The 20,632-nt window shown below is 44.1% G+C and overlaps 1 protein-coding gene across 7 annotated transcripts in view; it reads left to right on the top strand.

Moving 5' to 3' along the window:
- The window catches only part of Tiam2 (TIAM Rac1 associated GEF 2), a 233,630-nt gene that overhangs the window by 110,261 nt on the left and 102,737 nt on the right, over window positions 1-20,632 (top strand). For 5 of the 7 annotated variants that reach the window (XM_048805929.1, XM_048805925.1, XM_048805928.1 and 2 more), the window contains one exon: window positions 19,985-20,094. The gene's annotated coding sequence lies outside the window, so the exon portion shown is untranslated. Of the gene's footprint in view, window positions 1-5,655; window positions 6,085-19,984; window positions 20,095-20,632 lie in introns of those variants that run through there. The other 2 variants (XM_048805930.1, XM_015498661.2) reach the window with 1 other exon arrangement.

Here is a 20,632-nt window from a genome sequence, read left to right as displayed (position 1 = left end):
TCCACTTTGCTTTTTAAAATGTCACAGATCTATTTTTTCTCTTTATTTTGTTCTCATTTAAAACAGCCATTGAGTGCTTAGGAGCATCTTAATGATGGTATAGTACAGGTCCACCAAAGGGGTGCATAGCCATTTACAGTGGAACATGTCTGTAATCTCCCCCACCACCCCAAAAAATGGTACATAATTTTAGGGAAAAGCGTTCCTGCAGAGGCCCTGTAGGCTCACCGGCATTCCTTCCTGACAGAGGTGAGGTGGCAGAAGCAAAGCTACTAACACGGTGTATTTAGTTGTGCGTTTTGTTATGTTTAGGATTTTTCTAGATTTGTCTGAATCAACCCAAACTAAGTCTTGAGTTTATAACTGGGCCCACTGGACTCTGCTTTCTTCATCGGCATTTGTGAGAGATGCATTTTCTAACACTCTGGAGTCACTATGCACAGGCTTCATCTCAGGGAAATTTCAAAAGAAGAACAGAAGTTTGAGCTGTGAGACGCAGATTCACAACCCCTGTGGTGCAGGAGGCAGGCGCCAGTGGCCAGCACCAGTGCAGGGGCTTTGCAGTTATCACTTTGGTGCTGAAGAAGCAAAGGTTGCTGCTTAGGCGTCCTCTGAGACTGAAGCAGCCTGGAATGGGGATCACTCTGTGAGAAGGGCTGGGGAGCTTGCAGAAGAAATGCTTGATGGGCAGTGACCACATGTGGGGTGGTGTATTTTAAATAAAAGGATCAAATAGCTTCTGACACAGAGACTTGGACTGCAGCCAACACAGTTCTTCCTTTCACGTTCACCATCACCACCACCACCACCACTGTGAGCTTTCTACTCGCTCGCTCGCTTGTTTGTTCATGCATTTATTTAACCGGTTATGTACTGGGTATTTACCATGTGCCAGACAATTTTTTAAGTAATGGACTTTTAACATTTAATGATTTTAATAAGGACGCTGATTTATGGAGTTTCCATTCTCAGCAAGGGCTTGTGTTGAACAGTTTATTATTTTACTCAATTCTTACAATAGCCCTGGGAGGCAGGTAGTATTGCCTACATTTTACAGGTTAAGAAACCAAGTCTCAGAGAGGTCGTTGAGTCAGCCTCTGTGTTGCTGTGACCAGTGTGTAGCTACAAGAACAAACTAGAGGAGGAAAAGTTTATTTTGGCCCATGGTCATCTGATAACAGCTTTGGGCCCAAGGTGAGGCAGAGTATCATGGTGGAAAGGTGTGGAGGAGGAAAGCAGCTCAGGTCACGGCAATCTGGGAGCAGAGAGACAAAATATAAACCCCAAGGCATACTCCAGCAACTTATCTCCTCCAGCTACACCCTACAGATCTCCAGTTACCACCTAGTTAATCCATATTAGTGGGTGAATCCACCAATTAGATCCCACCTCTTATTATCTAATCATTTCACCTCTGAACATTTTTGCATTGTCTCACACATGAAATCTTGGTGGATATCTCATATCTAGACCATAACAGACACCAAGTAACATATACAGAGTCATAAAGCAATACAGAGTCATAAAGCAATAATCGGAGGCAGGCCTAAGGAACTCTACTGTCCAAGCCCTGGGGGTTTGGCTTGCTTCCTGGGGATAATGACTGAGTAGCAAATGAACTGCATGTGTCAACTGTGCATTGGTGAGTTTTTAAAAAATATTTATTTTTTAATTATAGGTGGACACAATATCTTTTTATTTTATGTGGCGCTGAGGATCGAACCCAGTGCCTCACGCATGCTAGGTGAACGCTCTACCTCTGAGCCACAACCCTAGCCCTGCATTTGTGAGTTTTTAGCATCCCACCTGGGAGGTAAGCCTTCAGACCATGCCAGGTTTAGACATAAGGACCAGCTGTGCATGCAACTGCTGTATTCTCTGGGATAACTTGGAAGATTTTGGTTTCAGAAACATACCTGTTAGGTTTTGGGGTATGGAGATCACCTTCTCAAGAAATACGTCTGAAGCTCTCAGCATCCTCATGTGAATACATCATATGCATCATTTTCTTCTCCTAGTGCCCTTATCCGGAACATTTTTGAAACAGTGTCTCCAGTTCTATCTCTCAGCCCACTCTGTTTGATGGATTGCTTTTGCATGGAGAGCACAAGGTTCTTCCGTCTCTTTTGCTCAAGGGGGTAACTGCCTCACAGGTTGATGCTGACATGTGTGAGCCATTATTTGATTATTTGCATTTTTGTTTGGTAAAAGTAATTTATATTTTTAATCTTTATTCATTGTTATTGTTTTGTTCTCATTTTTTTTAACCATAAATTGACTATAGATTAACAATAAGGAAAGATGCTTGATGGGATGTTCTTTCAGTAGTGTTCTTTTTGACCTTAAAGGTGAAGTAAAAGGGTGGAGATTCTTGAGTTCTAAGCAAAGAGGTTATTTCTGACAGCTCACATTGCTTCTAAGATTCTTTTTGGACTGGGATATGACTCGGTGGAAGAGCACTTGCTGAGCATGCACGAGGCCCTGGTTCCATGCCCACCATGGTCAAAAAAAAATTGTCTTTTTATGTCAGTTTTTCTTTAACTATTTATAGATTATTGCATTTATTTATATTTTTATTTGTAGTAAACAATATTATTGATCCCATTTTATGATGAAGAAAATGGGTTTCAGAAAAAATAAAGGTACTTTGGATAAGGCAGCGGGGAATGAAGGGAGGGGGTCGGGGTAGGAAGTTTTGTTGAATGAATTGGACATTATTACTCTATGCACATATATGATTATATAATGGGTGTGATTCTACATCATGTACAATCTGAAGAATGGGAAGTTATACTTCATTTATGAATGATGTGTCAAAATGCATTCTAGTTGTCATATATAACTTATAAGAGTAAACTTAAAAAAAGAAAATGGGTTTCAGACAGCATTGAAGTTACCAAGAGATCAGTTGCTGGTCAGGGTATACTGGTTTTGAAGTCTGAGATATTTCTACAGCACTCTTATTTTTTCATTAGTTATGATTTATGTGATGGTGGTCCTGAACAAAAAGTTTTTTGTGTGTGGTGCTGGGGATTGAACCCAGGGCCTCATGTATGCTAGGTGAGCTTTGTACCACTGAACTACATCCCTAGTCTTCAGATATATATATTTTTTTAATTCTGAAGGTATTCCTAAGCCATAATTTATCATTTTATATCCTCCAGCTCTTCTCTGGATAGAAACGGAAACTCTCTGGAGCATGCCTTTGTGAACATGTGCTCACACACTCACTGTAGGATAATTCTGTCCTTAAGAATTATCTGCTCGGTCTTGAGGAGGTATAGAGTAAAACCAGGTGTTATGATTGGCCAATTTGTGGGATGCACCTGTGTGTACGCATGCCATCTCTCCAACCTATTATTAAGGAAATTTGCAAAAGTACAAAAAAAAATTTGTACAGGGAACACTCATAATAACCACCACTTAAATTCTATAATTGTTAACATTTTGCTATACTCGCTTCTAACTGTGCCATTTTGTATTGAATGCTTCAAAATTGAACACTTCCTAAGTAGTAATTTACATGTTTCTCAGATCTTTGCCAAGGAATTTAATTTTAGATGCTTGTTAACACATATGTCCTACTATCTCAGAATAAAGCATCAAAAAGATCAAGTCTATATGATTTGAAAGTATGCTGGTTTTTGGAATTGTAGGATGGAGAACTAAATTGAGTATTTTATGTAGTTGGGCAAAGTCTAAAGAACTTGAAAAACCTTTTTGCATAGTTTGAATCCCCAAGTGACTTTAAAAATTCACAGAAGTAAATTATTTGGGTGACCTCAGTAATAAAAAATAGACCAGATAAATGAAAATCCATTTGAAATGTCTGAGGAATGTTGGAAGTAGTTCATTCTTACAAGAGATTTTTAGCACAGAGAGATCTACATATAACATGTATGAAAAGACTAGAGTTGTCTCGTGAAAATCTATAAGCAGCAATAGAGCACAGACATCCAAGTATGTTTCTTCTGAAATATTTTTCAACCTTAGAAATATGATCAATTTTTAAATTTCATTCTTCCTTCTTGTATTATCTTCTCCTATTCATATTTAGAAGTCCTTCCCTGTCTCAAAGTTATGTGGAAAGCTTCTTTTACGCTAGCTGATATTTTATTTTACCTTTTTTTTTCCCTTCCTTAACAGAAATGACACTGTTGATCTAAAGGAACAGGAGCTCAGTGACTTAGCAGAATTCTTACGACTTCCGTATTTACCCGGAGTATTTTGTTAATAAACATACATGCCTAGTTAACATTTGGGGAATTCCCACATTTTATGTTATGAGACTTGGTTTCCATAGCAACCTTCTGACTTCAATCCCAGGGCTTGTGGTCACTGGGGTGGTACATCCTTGCTCTGCCGCCTGCAGCTGACCAGCTCTCTGACCTTGGGCATTCACATAAGGGCTCAGTTTCTAGATCTGTAATGGGAGGGGGTTAGAATAGGGAACTTATCAAGTTTATTCCATGAGCGCTAAAAATTCCTTGGTTCTGTGTTCTAAATGTGAACACAGAACCAAGGAATTTAGACTAAATCTTACGACTATTTAGACTAAATCTTATGACTATTAGACTGATTATTTTATTTAATGGCTTTTATTTGATAGTTAGGATTAGAAAACATCCCTTCAAGCATGTATTAACTAATATATGGAAAAAAGTCCAGTTTTTTCTACCATATGTCTATATGATAGATGTATACGTGTGTCTGTAATGATACATTTTCATACAGGGAAGGAGTTAACTTATCCGTCTTTAGTATAATCTGGCTTTCATATGAAATAACAATTTTGCCTATTTCATGAGTAGCTCCATTCACTGTTTTAAAATAATAAAAATATTTGCTTACCAAGCTCTCCTTATGTGTTTATCCAGAACAACTATGTCTCTGCTCACTTAGAATATGCATATCTTGAAAACTTCTGATTAAACTGTTTTCTGTAGAATATAACTTCAAAAATTTTAGAACAGGGCATGGTGGCACATGCCTGAAATCCCATTGTCTCGGGAGGCTGAGGTAAGAAAATCACCCTGGGCAACAAAGTGATACCTTGTCTCAAAATCAAAAGGGTTGGGTATATAGCTCAGAGGTAGAATACCCCTGTGTTCAATCCCTGCTACAGCAGAACAAACACAAAAATATAAAGCCCCCCACAGATGTCATCTGTTTTTTTATTCAGCAATGGCACCCCCCCAAAAATACATAAAATTATCTGAACGTGTTGCTTTAACTTTCAGGTATTTGTTTTATATTTAAGGTGTTTTCTCAAAAGATATAGCAAGACTTAAAAACAGTCTTGAGATTCTGGTGAATAACTTTAATTTACTGTAATTTAATCCTTATTTTTAGAAAAATTTTGAGTAAAATAGGCACTAACGAGGACTTTTAATAAAATAAGGGTAGTTCAGCTAAGTTAAAAATGAAATAACTCCTTGGGGGGAGTGCGTACCGGCTATTTTGCAAATCATTAAATAACTTCAGGGTTGCTCCGGAGGCAGGTTTTTTATGAGCATGACATTCCAGCTGTGGTTTTGGGGGCAGAATGTTTGTTTGCTACCACCCCAAACACATGGGTGGTAGGTGTGTGTGTTTCTACTGCTAAAGGGCTTAAAAAAGAAGCTGAGTCTCCCTTCAAGTGAGTCAGCCTTTATTCAGCAAACCCTGGGCCGGTTCCTAGGGAACTTTGGTGGTGACCTGGGAACGCAGGCCCACACCAGCCCAGTCCTGGGCAAGTGCGGCGTCCGTCGCTGGCCTGATGGCAGGCTGTCCCGGCTAATCGCTCCAGGCAGCCCGTGGAAAACCACTTTCTGGTTAAGTCTGCCTCATACTGTTCCACCAATGGAAAAAATTGAACATGATGAGGGTGTGTAGCTAGCAGACAAAAATACATCAGCATTGCCCAGGATCCGTTTTTAGCTCTTAACGGCTGAGCATTTCAAGTGTTAGACGCTGCTTCCTGGCTCTCCACAGGCACGGGCAGGAGAGTCCGGGGATGTGAATGTGGATTCTAGCTCCGTGGAACTTTTTCTGTTAACCCAGAGACCCTGAGGAAAAGTGGCTGCATCCAAAGTTTGGGCAAAGGTAAGCTTATACATGTTGATTTTCCTGCTCCTGGAACTGAGACTTGATTTTATATGTGAGTCCTTTGGCAACATCGCCTCCTGTGCGCCGACTTATCTTTGTTTTACATTATTCTGTGCTGAAGCTGCACACGTTGTTGTGCAGAAGAGAGTCATCATCTATGAACTGGAGTGTCTATATGCTTTCAAACGCCTCATGGTGAATTTTTTTGTGTGTGGTTTCCTGCCACATTTTATGAATTAAAAATTCTCCAAAAGCTGATTCTGTGGATTTCTTTTTCTTGATGTCTCAAGGAAGAATGATTTCTCCTCTAAGATCATGGTAAAGCATTAATGACAGCTACTCCGTCTTTAACGGTCAGTTCCTTCAGGATAAATGGGAAATTTAAATATGTCAGATTTTTTTTTTTTTTAATAGATTCTTGATTAATATGTAATTCCATCGGGACTTAAATTTTTAGCTGTGTGAGTTCTTTGGCTTAAGAGTTTTCAGATTTATAGTTTGGAGTTCACTGTTCGGTACCGTTTGTCCTTAAATTGTGTCTCGGACTTTCTGAGGGAGAAGGATCCCTTGTCATCTGGAGGGCGGGGGTACCTGGTTTAAGTGGAGTGACCCACCGCATTGCCATCCGGCAGAGCTGCCCATTCATTAGGCGCTGGACACGGGCAGCATAGCGCGTGTGCTGAACTGCGGGGACAGAGGAGCCCTGACTTCCCTGAGCTGCTTCCTGGGCTTCACATTAATTTGGCCCAGCATGTAATTCTCAGAAAATTGGTAGGTGGAGAGACAGAAATAGGAAGCTTTACTGAAGTCACTGTGACTCGGAGGTTATTTATAGGTTTTCTGGAAAGTGAGGATATAGCTGCTGGGGTTTCCTGACCCGCTGCAGCGCCTCCCTGTGGTTTGCATCGCACTTAGGGACTCGGACACTTACTCTCAGTGTAATGGCCGTGTGAATTGTTCTCGGGTGGGCAGCGTGGTGGGTCCTTTTTCAGCTGCAGGAGGGCTGTCTTCTCCCGTGCGTGTGTTCTCTCTCTCCCCTTCCCTTCAGTTCCTTAAAAAAAAAAAAAAAAAAAAAAAAGAGTCTCCTTGGAATAGAGGAACTGAGTGTGGTCTGGGTGAGTTGGAATTAATAGACACTTTGTCACTTTTTATTGATTAGCTTCCTTTTAATCTAAGAAGTGCTGCTCTGACAGAGCCAGTGAATATTCGGAGGAGGAGCAGAGTGGAGGCCCAGCTCCGTCTCCAGTGAGATTAACACTTGTCACTGACTTTGATTTTTACCAGAGCTTGCACACAGAAGCTGCCTCTGTTGAAGAACCTTAAGACCCAAGTCCACACCACCAGGCCGTGAACAGTGTTGTGAATACTCACAGATAACACCTTCTGTCTCTGTCTCTGTGCAGAGGGTGCAGCTTGCTAAGGTCCTCTTAGGCCAGGCCCATGGGAAGGAGGTCTGGAAGTGCAAGATAAGGATTAGGGTCCTTGAGAAGAGATTATCCTCCCAATGTGGTTCCTCACCCATGAAGTAAGACAGATGATTCTGTCTTGGTGGTCTCAGCTTGCATTTGAGTAGAGACAGATTTCCTTGTGCAAAGTCAGTATGGAGCCTCTGCAAACTCCTCCCGCCAAATATATTAGAAAGAAAACCCAGAGTTTGCGTTCCTTAAATATCTGATGGGGTGCTTTACTAGTTCTGTTTGTGCCTCTAGGTTTGGAGTGCTTTATAAGGTTCACTTGTGTGATAGGAAGTCAGGTTAGTGAGATCTGTTAGCTCAACTGTTAGTTCCATAGAAAGGATTTTTTAAAAAAATCTTTCAGAATGAGGTCTTTTTAGACTTTTGTAAGAGATAGATTGCATTTTTCTTTTGAAACTTAATGTGTCTTAGGTATAGACCGATGTAACGATGGCTTCATGATAAGAGGGGAGATACATGTATGGAATTGAAAGAAATAGCAACAATATTGAAGACGGGGAAAAGTAATAATGATGATAGTAAATGTGAATTTCTAATGGTTGATATCTTTTTTTTTTTAAATTATTCAGTCCTGTTTAAAACAGGCTAATAAGTGTTAGTATTTAACCACATCCTAGGAATATGTCATATAGTCTGTTGTCAGTTATAGTCTATAGTATTATACAGACACAGAATCTTAGATCTGAAAATGGATCTTGGATAAGTTTTCAAATTGGAAAACTGCAAAGCCACAGAACTGAAATGATGTGCCCAAAATGACAGAGCTGGTTAGTCACCCAGATTCTGTATCCTGTTAGTCCTTTTCTTGTACCACTCTTAAATTGGGAATACCTTGGCACATCCCATCCTGATATGTCTTAGTAAATTGATAGAGATAGGGGTGTGCGTATGTGTGTATGTGTGTGTGCACACACATGATGCACATGTATATTCACAGATGCATATATGTATATCCATTTCCCTCTCCATTCTGCCCACCCACCCGCCTGCCTTTCTTTCGTTCATTCGTTCATCTTACCAATCTTCTTATCAAGCCAGAGAGATTGGATGTTCTAATCAAAGGCAGGACTTTTGTTTTTTTGGAGCCTAATGAAGCTCAACCCTGTGCCCCCTCTGAGTAGCTAATATCAGAGAAGTTTAGGTTCACAGGAGTTACTCTAACCTAGTTGATTAGACAACTTTGATTCATCTGCCAGATGGTTCCTATTTGAGCCTTAGATTAAGAGGGTTTCTGCCTTTTTTTTTTTTTAATGTATGTGGTCACTTTGCAATAGACCATTTAAATAAACTATTTAGGCTTTGTTCTGTACCTTACAAGAGACACTACAAAGTGGAGCAAAAAAACCTAGCAGATAAGCTTGGCTTTAGGGCCAAGATAATGTAAGGTACTTTTAGAAAAATAAACTTTATATAAAAAGTGGTAGGCTAAGCTATGACTTACAGTCTAGGGAAGGACATGGTGGGCTGTGTGGATGGCCAGGTGCAGTTGACCCAGGAAGTTCCCAGGACTTTGATACGGGCTCCCGCGTGCCTTTAGGACAACCCTGCAGAGTGAGCCTGCTCTGCACTCTGCTTCTGTCCCCAGCTGTGCCACATCTCTACCGCTGGCTGCAGAATTGTTGTAGCAGGATGTGGAGGAGGGCGAGAGGCAGGAGTTTGCAGGCCGGGAGAGACAGAGCTGAGGTCCATGGGACTGAGACGGCGGGGAGAAAGTCTCCAGGGGACAGAATGGAAGTGGACTGGCTTTCAGGCCCTCCGTGGCCACCCCTGGCCACCACCTGGAAGTCCTCTTTCAGACAAGTGAGGGGACAGTCAGCAGTGTACCCAGGAAACTTGTGGTTGAAAGAAGAAGAGAATGAAGCGCTCCCTGGAAAGTGGGTCAAGTCAGGCCATTTCAAGTGGAGAGGTGGGTCATAGATGAGCCCAAGCAGCCAGATGGCCTACCTGTGGGACAGAGCAGCCACAGCTCTTGGTCCCTCCTTCCTCCCAGCCACCCCCCAGCAAAACTCCTTGAACGAGTTGCTTCTTTGCATCTTGGGCTGCCTTGATCTCCTCCGTCCTCTGCAGTCGGCCTTCCTCCACCCTCACGCTCTTCGCAAGTTCACCAGGAACTCCCACTTCGCAAATCTGCCAAGCCTGTGCTTCCTTCTCAGTCCTGGTAATTTGAATCAGAAGCGGCTGATACTTGCTCACAGTTTCCTCCCTGAAGCAGTTTTTTTCGGTTGGCTTCATGGGCAGCACACTCTCTTGGTTTCCTTTGAATTCAGTTGAGGGCTCCTTCTGTTGCTTCCCCTCCCCTCCCCATACCCCATTTCTTTGACATCCTAATGCTGGAATGCTCCAGGGCCTTCTGGGATCTCCTGTCTTCCCCTTGTTTACTTATGGAAAGCTCATTCAGTTTGTGGTTTAAATGCCATCTCCACTGGGATATGCAGCAGATTCGGACCTCTAGCCCACCTCGCTCCTGATTCCAGACTTCAAACCCAAATGTCCACTCAGTGATGTCACTTTAATGTCAGACAGACTCCTCTAGTTAGTTCCTTTATCTTCTGTTAGTCAGCTTTCCTTCTCTATGACAAAATACCTGAGAAAATAAACTTTAAAGGAGGAAAGGTTTATTTGGCTCAAAGTTTCAGAGGTTTTAGTCCATGGTTGGCTGGTTCTCTTGTTTGGGGGCCTAAGGAGAGGCAGAGAAGGCACCGTGACAGGGAGCTCACAGAGGAGCAAAATGCATCTTGTGGGAGCTGGGGAGCAGAGAGAGAAGGGACTGGGTCTCGGTCTTCCCTTTAAGGGACCCCCACCCCCTGACTTCCTTCCAGCAGGCTTCTGAAGGGTCTACCACCTCCCAGAAGTGCCTCAGGCTGTAGACAAGCCCTTAGCACTTGGTGCTTTGGGGACATCATGCATAACCATAACCATAACACAGTGGCTTACATGGAGAACCGTAGAATTGGCCTGGATGTTGCCCACCACTCACTGCTGTCCCTGGGGTCCTGTGGGGGTATCCAGAGTCAATCCACTCTTCTCTCTCAGCCTCACCTGAGCCCTAAATGCCTCGTCTCTCCCCTGAATGACTGCAGTGGCCCTGCTGGTCTGTAGTCTCCACTTGCCGTGGCCATCTGGGTCCATGCAGCGGACACAGTGATCCTCCTAAAGATAAGCCCCATTGTGAACCCTCTCTGTCACGACGTAATCTCAGCACAAAAGCCACAGTCCCAGGCATCCTCCAGGCTGGTTCTGGGCTCCTTGTCCCTCTGCGGCCTCTTCTGCTCTGCTTTCCCTTGCCCACTCTGCCGCCCTGGCCTCCTGCCCACCCACCTCTGGTGGGGCCTGGGATGCTCTTTCCCACATGGTCTCCCTCCCTGTCACTGTTCCTGAGGCCTCTCCAGTCCCTTTACTGAAATCACGGCTCATTCTTCTGTCCCTTCCCTTTCCAGTGTGTACTTTGTTTTCCCTGCTTGGGCCTCGCGTCTCTCCACTGTCACATAAGCTCCACGTGAGCAGGGACAGGTCAGTTTGGCTTACTGCGGTGTCCCCTGGAGCTAGAAGAGGACCTGGTATGGAGTAGTTATTCAGGAGTATTTATTGCATTCATCAGTAAGAGCACATCCTACCTGCGACATAACTACAGCAACCCAATCTCAATGCTGAATGTCCTTGGATTCGTATAGTTTATCTTAAAAATAAAAAATCTGTATTTTACTTGATGTATAGGTTTTATTAGGGAAGCAGGACTTAAATTACTTGGCATTAACTGAAATTGTAGCTTCAGGAAGATGCTTTGTGGTTACCCCATGGTCTTCAGAAGGACCCTTATGGCCGGGTCCATGGCCGTGTTCCCACAGCCTTTGAGAGGAATAGTTTGTTTCAGTTGGAGAGAATAAGGACTGTGGTGCTTACAGCATGAAGAAAACAAAGTTCTCCCTTCTCTGCAATGTTCTCTCTGAAGCAGTAGAATAGAATAGCCAGACTTAACCTTGAAGTTGCTTCGTTACCTTAAAATGCCAGTGTTTGTTTCCTCTCCACCTCTCCATTCCCAGCTGTGGAAGCCCTCACTGCTTGGGAAAAGGACACCCTGAGAGAGAACTCTCCCAATGTTTTATTTGGGAAAGGGACATGGATCAGTCTTAACCGCTGATGTGAAAGGGGAGCCTTAAAGTTGAACTGAACTTCTTAAGGAAACAAGGAATTAATGTCAGGTTTTTAAAAATGCAGAATTTAAAATTATTTTGAGGGGCTGGGACTGTGGCTCAGAAGGAAAGCGCTTGCCTCGCATACGTGACGCACTGGGTTCGATCCTCATCACCACATAAAAATAAAGATATTGTGTCCACCTATAACTGAAAATAAATATTAAAAAATTATTTTGATGTCATGCATATATTAAACAATGATTTGAAAGGTCCAGATTTGCTTTCTGCCTTTACCCTATTAATGATCTTGGTCAAGGGGCTGGGGATGTGGCTCAAGCGGTAGCGCGCTCGCCTGGCATGCGTGTGGCCTGGGTTCGATCCTCAGCACCACATACAAAACAAAGATGTTGTATCCGCCGATAACTAAAAAATAAATATTAAAATTCTCTCTCTCCTCTCTCACTCTCTTAAAAAAAAAAAATGATCTTGGTCAAATGATTTATCCATGGAGGTGAAGGTTCCCTTTTCTGTGGAGCAGGGATGACTACACAGACTGTTTGTGCTCTTGTGCCCTGTGGGGCTTGGCCCACAGCAGCATTCAGAATATGATTAAACCCTTTCCCCTTCTTCATGCGTCTGTCTGCTTTGCATATAAAAATATTTTAAATCCCTATAAATTGTTAGCTAAAATCTTACAAGTTTGTGCATAATCATTGAGTAAAGGAAAGTTTCAGCAACGATTGGTTTATTCTTGCTTGCGGGCCCAAGGGCAGCTTAGATTGTACCTTTAAGACACAACCTTATAGAAGTGAACTCTCAAGTAGGGCTACACCTGGCTGAAGGAGAGTAGTCACACATTCACGAGGGTGGGGAAAACACCTATTTAAATGAGGGGAAAATGTGTGGTTGAGGCCTGTTCATTTTTTTCAACTTAAATGGAACAGTGAAAGAGTCTGCCAAGAATAACTTGGTACAATCACTGTGGTATATTTTGGTCTTAGAATGTGATTGAGGCTCAGGAATACACTGTCTGCTTCCAATTTACCAAGGCGTGTGCCTTCTGTCTGGGGCCCTGGGTTGGTGAGAGCCGAGGCTGCAGCCGAGTTCCAGGCAAGGCCTTCCGTCTGGACAGAGCTCACCCGTGCCTGAGCTTGCTCTCTGTGGAGTGGCTCATGCTCATAAAAGTTAATCAAGAGAGGTTATTTAAAAGTTATGCTAACAGTTTTGAATCTCATGTTCATAAGTTACAAAATAAGAATCTTTGGTTCTGTTAGTCTTTAGGGAATTAGTAATGTTTGGGTGACTGAGAGGTTGGGCAAATTTTTGGATGAGAATTAAGGAGAGGTGAGAAAGACAGAGCGGAGTGGGAAATGGTAGAAACATTCAGTAACAACAACAAACCCAACAAATCCATGCTCGGAAACGTATGAGATCAATAATCTCTAAGCAAAAAAAAAGGACAATGTTTTATCTCTTACCAGGATTATTTTCATTTTAGATTATATGGATTCTGTTATCTTGCCTGAAATGGTTGTTATTTTATTTTTTTTTAAACCCTGAGCATCTTCAGTTTGGCTGGGCAGTAGCTGGGTCGCCCAATTTATTTGACATTCTAAAAGCAGACCAGTAATGTTTGGGGGACGCACGGTCTCACTGCCTCCCTGGTAAACTCAGTGCTGTGGAGGTTGCCATGTGCTCCTGCTGATCCTCCAGGATGCGTTTCTAATCTCCCCCCCACTTTGGGGGAGGGTCCTGCCCTCTCCTGTTCACTCCACATATTTCTGGGCATGGTGGGTGTTCCAGGCCTAGCAGTGATGGGCGGACCCCCGCCAGCTTCCCCTTCTTCTCAGCCTTGCCCCTCTGACCTCCTCCTCATCTCTCCAATCTGTCCCCGCCACCCTTGTCACCCTTCCCTGAACAAGCTAGGGCTTCCTCCGCTCTTCGCTGGGTGTTGGCTCCCTCCTTTGTGGATTCAGCTGGGAGCCCCATCTTTGCTGTCTGTAGCTGGGAGCCCCATCCTTGCTGTCTGCCCGTCTGGAACCCCGTCTTTCCCTTCTTCACCTGGCAGACTCTCATTCACTGTTCACGTCCCAGTTATCTTCCCACAGGGCCATTCCCAACCTTCCTAGGAAGAATTGGAATGCCCAGGGGATATTCCCCTTCAGTGGCAGAGGGCGACAGTGGGAGGCCAGGGCCCCACTTTGCGCAGAACTGCGCTCTCCTGATGAATGCTCCCTTTCTTGTCTGGTGCTTCCCGTTTTGGCCAACGTGTTTGTTGTGGATGATGATTTTTTTGAATTATTTGAGACTCTTTGGAGCTGGGTTGCCCTCAGGTCTTATTAGATGATAGTCCCCTGGAAGTTTCGTAAGTCATTCATTGTTCTTTGAATTTTTGTTTTGGACCATGACTCTAGAAACGACGCTTTTCCTTCACACGCCAGCATACGGGCAAACGCAGCCCTCGATTTAGTTTCGTGAGACAGTTTTATCCTATTGGGATGAACTGTGGTTTCCTGTTCTGTTTATTATACGCTCTCGTCTGCACTGTTCAAATTCTATCCTATCCTATCCTGTCCCATTAACTTCAAAATACTGGCAGCATCAATTTACTGACGGAATTTCATGACCCCACATTGGACCATGACCCATAGTTTGATCAAGACTTTGATAAGTAATATTGCAGATGTTGAGGTTTCTCTCTCCCTCCTTCCTTCCTTCCTTCCTTCCGTCCGTCCGTCCGTCCGTCCGTCCTGAGATCCTTGGGATGAACTGACTCACTGAGGGGATGAACTGTGCACAAACCCAGGCCATTGTCTCTGTGGAATTCATCACTTTCCTCCTGTTGAATAGCAGCCAGCTTGTGAGGGCGGTCCTGCCCCTCAGACCCTCAGTGCTGCGATTGGCTCGTCCCTCCATCCTCACGGTGCCGGGGAGGAGTCCTGCACTGAAAGAGGACCCGGGAGCCCCCTCACCGGTCTTGGCTTTGCAGCCCTTTAGCAGCAACTTGTTCTCTGCCAGTCTGATAGTTAAGGATTCTTCTTCCTGAGCAGCATTCCCATGGGGACCTCTTTACACAGAGCTGGCTCATTGTCGTAAATTAGAAGTGAGCTCCTTCGAGTTTGGGTGTTGGGTTCATGCATCCAGGGTGGAGTTCATTGACTCGGGATGAGAGAAGCAGATTCTGGAAATATTTACAGTGTAGGTTTGGATCCTTGTTAGAGTCTTTTCTTTTAGGTCTATGTGTCCTTTTATTTTAGCATTTTTAGTGACACATGCGTAGTAGAACTGCAGGGCGGGCCTTCTCAGCCGCAGCACTGTGGATGCATTGGGCCAGATGCTTAATTTACTGTGAGGAGCCCTGTGTGTTGCAGGATGTTGAACAGTGACCCTGGCCTCTCTCGACTAGATGCCAGTGGGATGATGGCGGTGGTGACAACCCACAATATCTTCAGACAAGCCAAATGCCCTCTGCGGGGCAAAGTCACCTTAGTCGAGAATGTCTGCTTTAAGGTAACACCAGTGATTCAGTGGGCACCAGGATATTTCCTCCTCCTCCTCCTCCTCCTCCTCCTCCTCCTCCTCCTTCTTCTTTTTTTGCGCAGTACTAGGGCTGTCTCTTATACANCCTCCTCCTTCTTCTTTTTTTGCGCAGTACTAGGGATTGAACCCAGGAGCGCTCTACCACTGAGCTACATCCCACCCCCCACCCCCCCTTTTATCCTGATTTTGAGACAGGATCTTGCAAAGTTGCTGAGGCTGGCCTCAAACTTGCAATCCTTCTGTCTCAGCCTTCTGTACCGATCTGCCCCATATTTACGACCATGAGTATCTAATAATGCAACTGAATGGGTTTTGTCCTTGTTTTCTTGATGTTTGACAGCTCTGTTACAAGTTAGGTAGTTTTTCGTACTGCACTACTTTGTGGGAATTAATTGTAATCAGACACATGCTGATAGTAGGATTTAGAAAATTCCACATTGATACATTTATAATATTTAGTGATTAATAGTTAATGGAAGATCTGCAGTGACATTATAATAAAATCTGATATCGTAGTACACAAAATTAGTTTTATAGCTGAAAATTAATAAAAGTACTATGTTGTATTTCACAGTTTTTTAGGTGGTTCCACATACATTTGTATATTTGATTTTTTAATCCATGAGGTGTGTAGGATGGATATATATTTTTTTTAATCCTCAAGTTGCAGATGGAGAAAATGAAATCCAGATAGGGTCATTATCCCACAGACTCACAGGCTATTCAAGAGGCAGAAGCTGATCTTAACGTGAGTTCTGGCAAAAACCAGCCTAGAATTCTGAGACTCTCCCCCACCAGCCCAAATAAAGGGAACCGTGGAGATACTGTGATAGCCGATGATGGCCAGCCCATTTCTTATCTGATTATTATCTCTGTGGAAGTATTTGCCTTGGCAATGGTGGGGGTCCTGGTTTCAGTATAAAAATCTCTCTGGAATTATGGGAAGCCTGTTGGTTTCCCTTGGAGGGTGAACTTGAGTTCCTTTACCCCATCTCACTGAGCCATAAATCTGCCTGGGGCCGTGGCCCTGATGGGCCTCAGATCGGCTTGCCCCACCCATCAGCCCCTGCTTCACACTACCATCTGCCCACCCTAGGGTCCCTCTTGTTCTCTGTCTGGGCAGCCCAGAGGCAAAGCAGAGTCCAGTGGGTTAGTTTTCCTGCTGCTAATGCTGCCCTCCCTGGAAGTAGAGGTGTTGGGACTCTTGACGGTCAGTGTAGCCCAGTCTCAAGGCAAACGAAGACAAGGCAAATCTTCCTCTCTGCTTTTCAGTGTCTGAAGCACAGTGGCTGCTGGGATTGTGGTGGCACATTTGTTAAATCCGTCCACGCTGCTGGACATTTCTAGAGTGGTAATTGATCATAACTTAAAAACCAAAAACCTTTCACCCTCGTGATTTTAACTTAAAAAGCTACGTAGTGCTTTCATGTGAGTGGGAATCCAAGGGGAATGTAGAAAATTTAAAAAATAGAGTTTTTTGTTTTTTTAAGGTTCATGGGATTGCGGCCAACTTAAAAAATTTCCATATTTATTTTGATTATCCAATAAATAAAAATTGTATAAGATCATATGCAAAGCATATCATTTTTGGCAAGTACACACTTAGTGCCATCTTCTTTTTATCCGGGAGTGGCTTCACTTGTATCACCTGCCAGCCATGTCTATCTTTAACAGGTGTTTTTGCTATTTTCAGGCACAAAGTCCTTTTTTAGTTTTTCTTTTTTTTTTTAAGAGTTCACAGGAAATCTTTTCTTTTTTTTTTTTTTTTTTTTTTTTTTTGGTGGTGCTGGGGATTGAACCCAGAGCCTTGTGCCTGGGAGACAAGCACTCTGCCAACTGGGCTATATCCTCAGCCCCTCACAGGAAGTTTGTTGTCTTTATTTTCAGCTCCCTGAATATCAACAAAACAGTGCTAAAGCTTGAATACCATTAAATTCCCTTAATAAAGGAGGTAGAGCCACAGATTGCTATTTCTTTCTTCCAGACAAAGATCACGGCTGAAGCATGACAGATAAATATCTGTTAAATTGGTCAAACTCCTTGGGGACAATAATTACTTATTCTCCCTCAGGGGTTATCCTTCCTGTCAACAGATTTCTCATAAATATTGGATAGATTCTTCCTGCTGCAGTTTGAAGCTGTATTTCCCCACGGCCAGCACTGACCAGATCTGTTGAACAGCTGGTCAGCATCAGGCCTCTGAAAAGTGCGTGTTAGTAGTCACTCTGTCACTGCTAGATTGCTCTTCTCCAGGCTCTGCTGTTGTCACCATGGACGGCCATGTGGGCTTTTGCACCATTCCAGCCCTGGCCGGTTGGGAGTTCCTGCTCTGTCTGTGTCCAGGTCATCTAACAGCCTGTGAAGTCGCTTTCCTGCAATTCAGCAGGTGTCTGTGGAGGGCTTCCTGTGGGCTACTGTTTCAGGCCTCAAGTGGACAAGGCTTCGTGAAGGATGGAGTACTTAATGAAAAGTCACATGAAACAAAAAATTAATGTAACAGGTGGTGAGATGTATTGAGGTTATAACTTGCTGCTAGGGTGCAGACTTCCAGCTCAGAGCCCTCGTGTAGTTTTGAGTCCTGACCTTCATGTTTCCCGGAGCATCTGACAGTCCCTGGGCGTGGGGAGCTGGAGACCATCGGGGTGTGCGCGCGTTGGCTTGGCAGATCTGAACTTGTGGACAAAGAGAGGCTGGGAGGCCTGCCCCTTGAGGTCATCCCTAGACCTTGCAGTTGAAGAAAGTAAACAGATGCAAAGGCTCCCTCTGATCAGCCAGTTGTGAAGGTCTAGGAGGCAGTAGCTAGGAGCTTCTCTGGCCACTTTAGCTCCCTCAGTTTGGGGGAAAAAAAGATTCATGGAGAAAAGACCAATCGTTCAGGTTTTGAACTTTAAAAGGTGGGATTCGTGCAGTCTAGTTGCAGTGTCAGATTTGGGACCTGCAACCCCATGGCTGGTCCCTCTTTCCGTGGTGTAGAGTGCTGCCCACTATAAGGTACAGGCCAATCACAGAGCAGGCTCCCCTTCAGTGCATTAATTGGGTACTGGCCTCAGATCTAATAGGCTTGGATGAGCTATTGGATTTCCTGCTGGTGCTCGAGTGGAAAATCTATTTGACTTTTTTCTCCCCAATCTAAAATATATTTGTGGGGATAAACTCAAGCAGGAGACTTGTCTTTGGCCCTATTAGAAGAACTTATTTCCAGGGCTGTTTCTTCTCCTCTTATTAACCATAAGTCACTGAACCCTCCAGTGTAGATGCACAATACCAATGAGCACAGGGAACGATGTCACTCGTCAGGGAAATGCAAACGACAATGGAATACCGCAGTGGGATATCACCACCACCCACGAGGGCACTGCTATCAGGAAAAACAAAAACCCAAACAAACTAAAATCCCAGAAATTAACAGGTATTGGCAAGAATGAGGAGGAATTGGAGCCCTGCTGAACTGTCAGTAGGAATGTCAAATGGTACGGTGCTGCGGTCATAGAATGACCTGATGATCTAGCACTTTCACATCTGGGTATGTGTCCAAAAGAATCTAAAGCATGGTCTCAAAGCTGTCTTTGTCCACCCATGTTTGTAACAGCATTATTCACAATAGCCAGGAGGTGGACGCAGTCCAAGTGTCTGTTGGTGTAGGTGAATGGATGGATGGATGAATCGTGGTGAATACATACGGTGAAATGTTTTAGGCCTTAACAAAGAGGCCATTCTGACACATGCTCTACAGGAATGAACCTCGAGGACATGGGTGTGTGAAATAAGCCAGTCACAGACTGACAGACCTTGTGTGGTTCTATTACACGGGGAACCTGGCGTTGTCAAATTCATAGAGAATGGAAGTAGAATGGTGGCATCCAGAGGCTGGGGGCCAGTAGAGTGTAGGAAGCAGCTGTTCCGTGGGTGCAGAGCTCAGTTTTGCAAGAACAAAAGACTTCTGGAGGTGGATGGTGGCTACGGCAGCACAACAGCACGAACCCACTGGACACTACTGAACCGTACTCTTGACAAATGGGTAAGATGGTGAATTTCATGTTAGGCACATTTTACCCCAATGACCAATTCCATCTGAAAAAGAACTGAATGGTCACTCTTGAGCCCACACCATCCCGTGCTTTGTGTCTACAGACAAAATCTAGGATCTGTGTTGGCCACGGATGCTGCCAGATGCAGCCACCAACACAGCTCTTCCTTCTCCCCATCAGAAGCCCCTCTGTCCTCCTAGTCCTACTAACGTGTTCTTGAGAAAAGCTTTGCGTGTCATCCATGAGGTCAACCTCTGTAAGGGGAGCTGTCTTGGCCAAGGGCTGGTCGCTGTGGTTTAACATTTGGGGTTTGTTTTTACTGCTTAGTGGAGTAGAGAACAATGAAGTGCTGTCCCGTCAGGGGGGTGCCCCTGCAGTCCTGTCCACAGGAGTCTGAGGGTTGTTTTTCTGGAAGTGCTGACAGATGAGCCAGGCATGACTCACTCCAGCCTCACCTGCCCTCCCCTCAAACAAAGGCAGGCCTTTGACTGCAGACCAGGCGTGGGCTTGATGGCCTTCACGAGATTGGATGGACAGTTCTGGCTTCTTTGCATCTTCCAGACAACCTTGCTGAATCAAGCAGTCCATAGACATTTATTATCTTGACAGCGATTCCAGACATCAGTTGCTTCTTCAGATAATCTACGTTAAACCTGTTTTTCCTTTCCGGGAGCTTGGTACACTGTGCTTGATGAAGTTTGTTCACGTTTCTGTTTTTCAGGATCTCTTCATGGACTCGCTTCCCATGCTTGTTAAACGTGTCGCGTTGCTCCCAAGACCATGTAAGACCTGCTGACCTTTAATCTCCTCAGAGCAAGAACGAGGCTGCAGGTAACCCAGCTGTCCTGCGTGGGGCTCGTGTTGAGTGTGTGACTGAGTGGGTAATAGGTACACCTTCAATTATTTGGTCCAGTGATTTGAATTTAAAATGTTTGGTTTTGCCAATCTACTTGGCTTCTGTTTTGTGGCTGTATATTCTTATATATGAAATTGAAAACCTGAATTATTGGGAAACCTACCTGGAAGCATCAGCTCCACCTTGTCTCAAATAGTGATGGGCAGTTAGAATGGAAAGCGAGAAGTTTGGAGCAAATTTCACTTTGCATTTTGCCTTAGGGTTAGCGTCCTTGAGCTCACTGGGACTGCATGGGGAGTTAAAAGACCCTAATACTTTTTTTCTGATGGCCACATTCTTATGAGCCAGCTGAAGGCCTTTTCCCCTCATTGTTCTCTTCGTTTGTGGGGCTGGGAATGCAACCCAGGGGCTCTCACCTGCTAGGTAAGTGCCCTCCACTGAGCCACATCCCAGGCCTTCCTCAAAGTGAGGATGCCTGAAGTCTTTAGAGAAGCTCTGGGTGAGTTTTATTAA

Source organism: Marmota marmota, unplaced genomic scaffold (genome assembly GCF_001458135.2).
Source record: "Marmota marmota marmota unplaced genomic scaffold, marMar, whole genome shotgun sequence".
NCBI lineage: Eukaryota > Metazoa > Chordata > Mammalia > Rodentia > Sciuridae > Marmota > Marmota marmota.
This window is presented reverse-complemented; position numbering and strand designations above follow the sequence as displayed.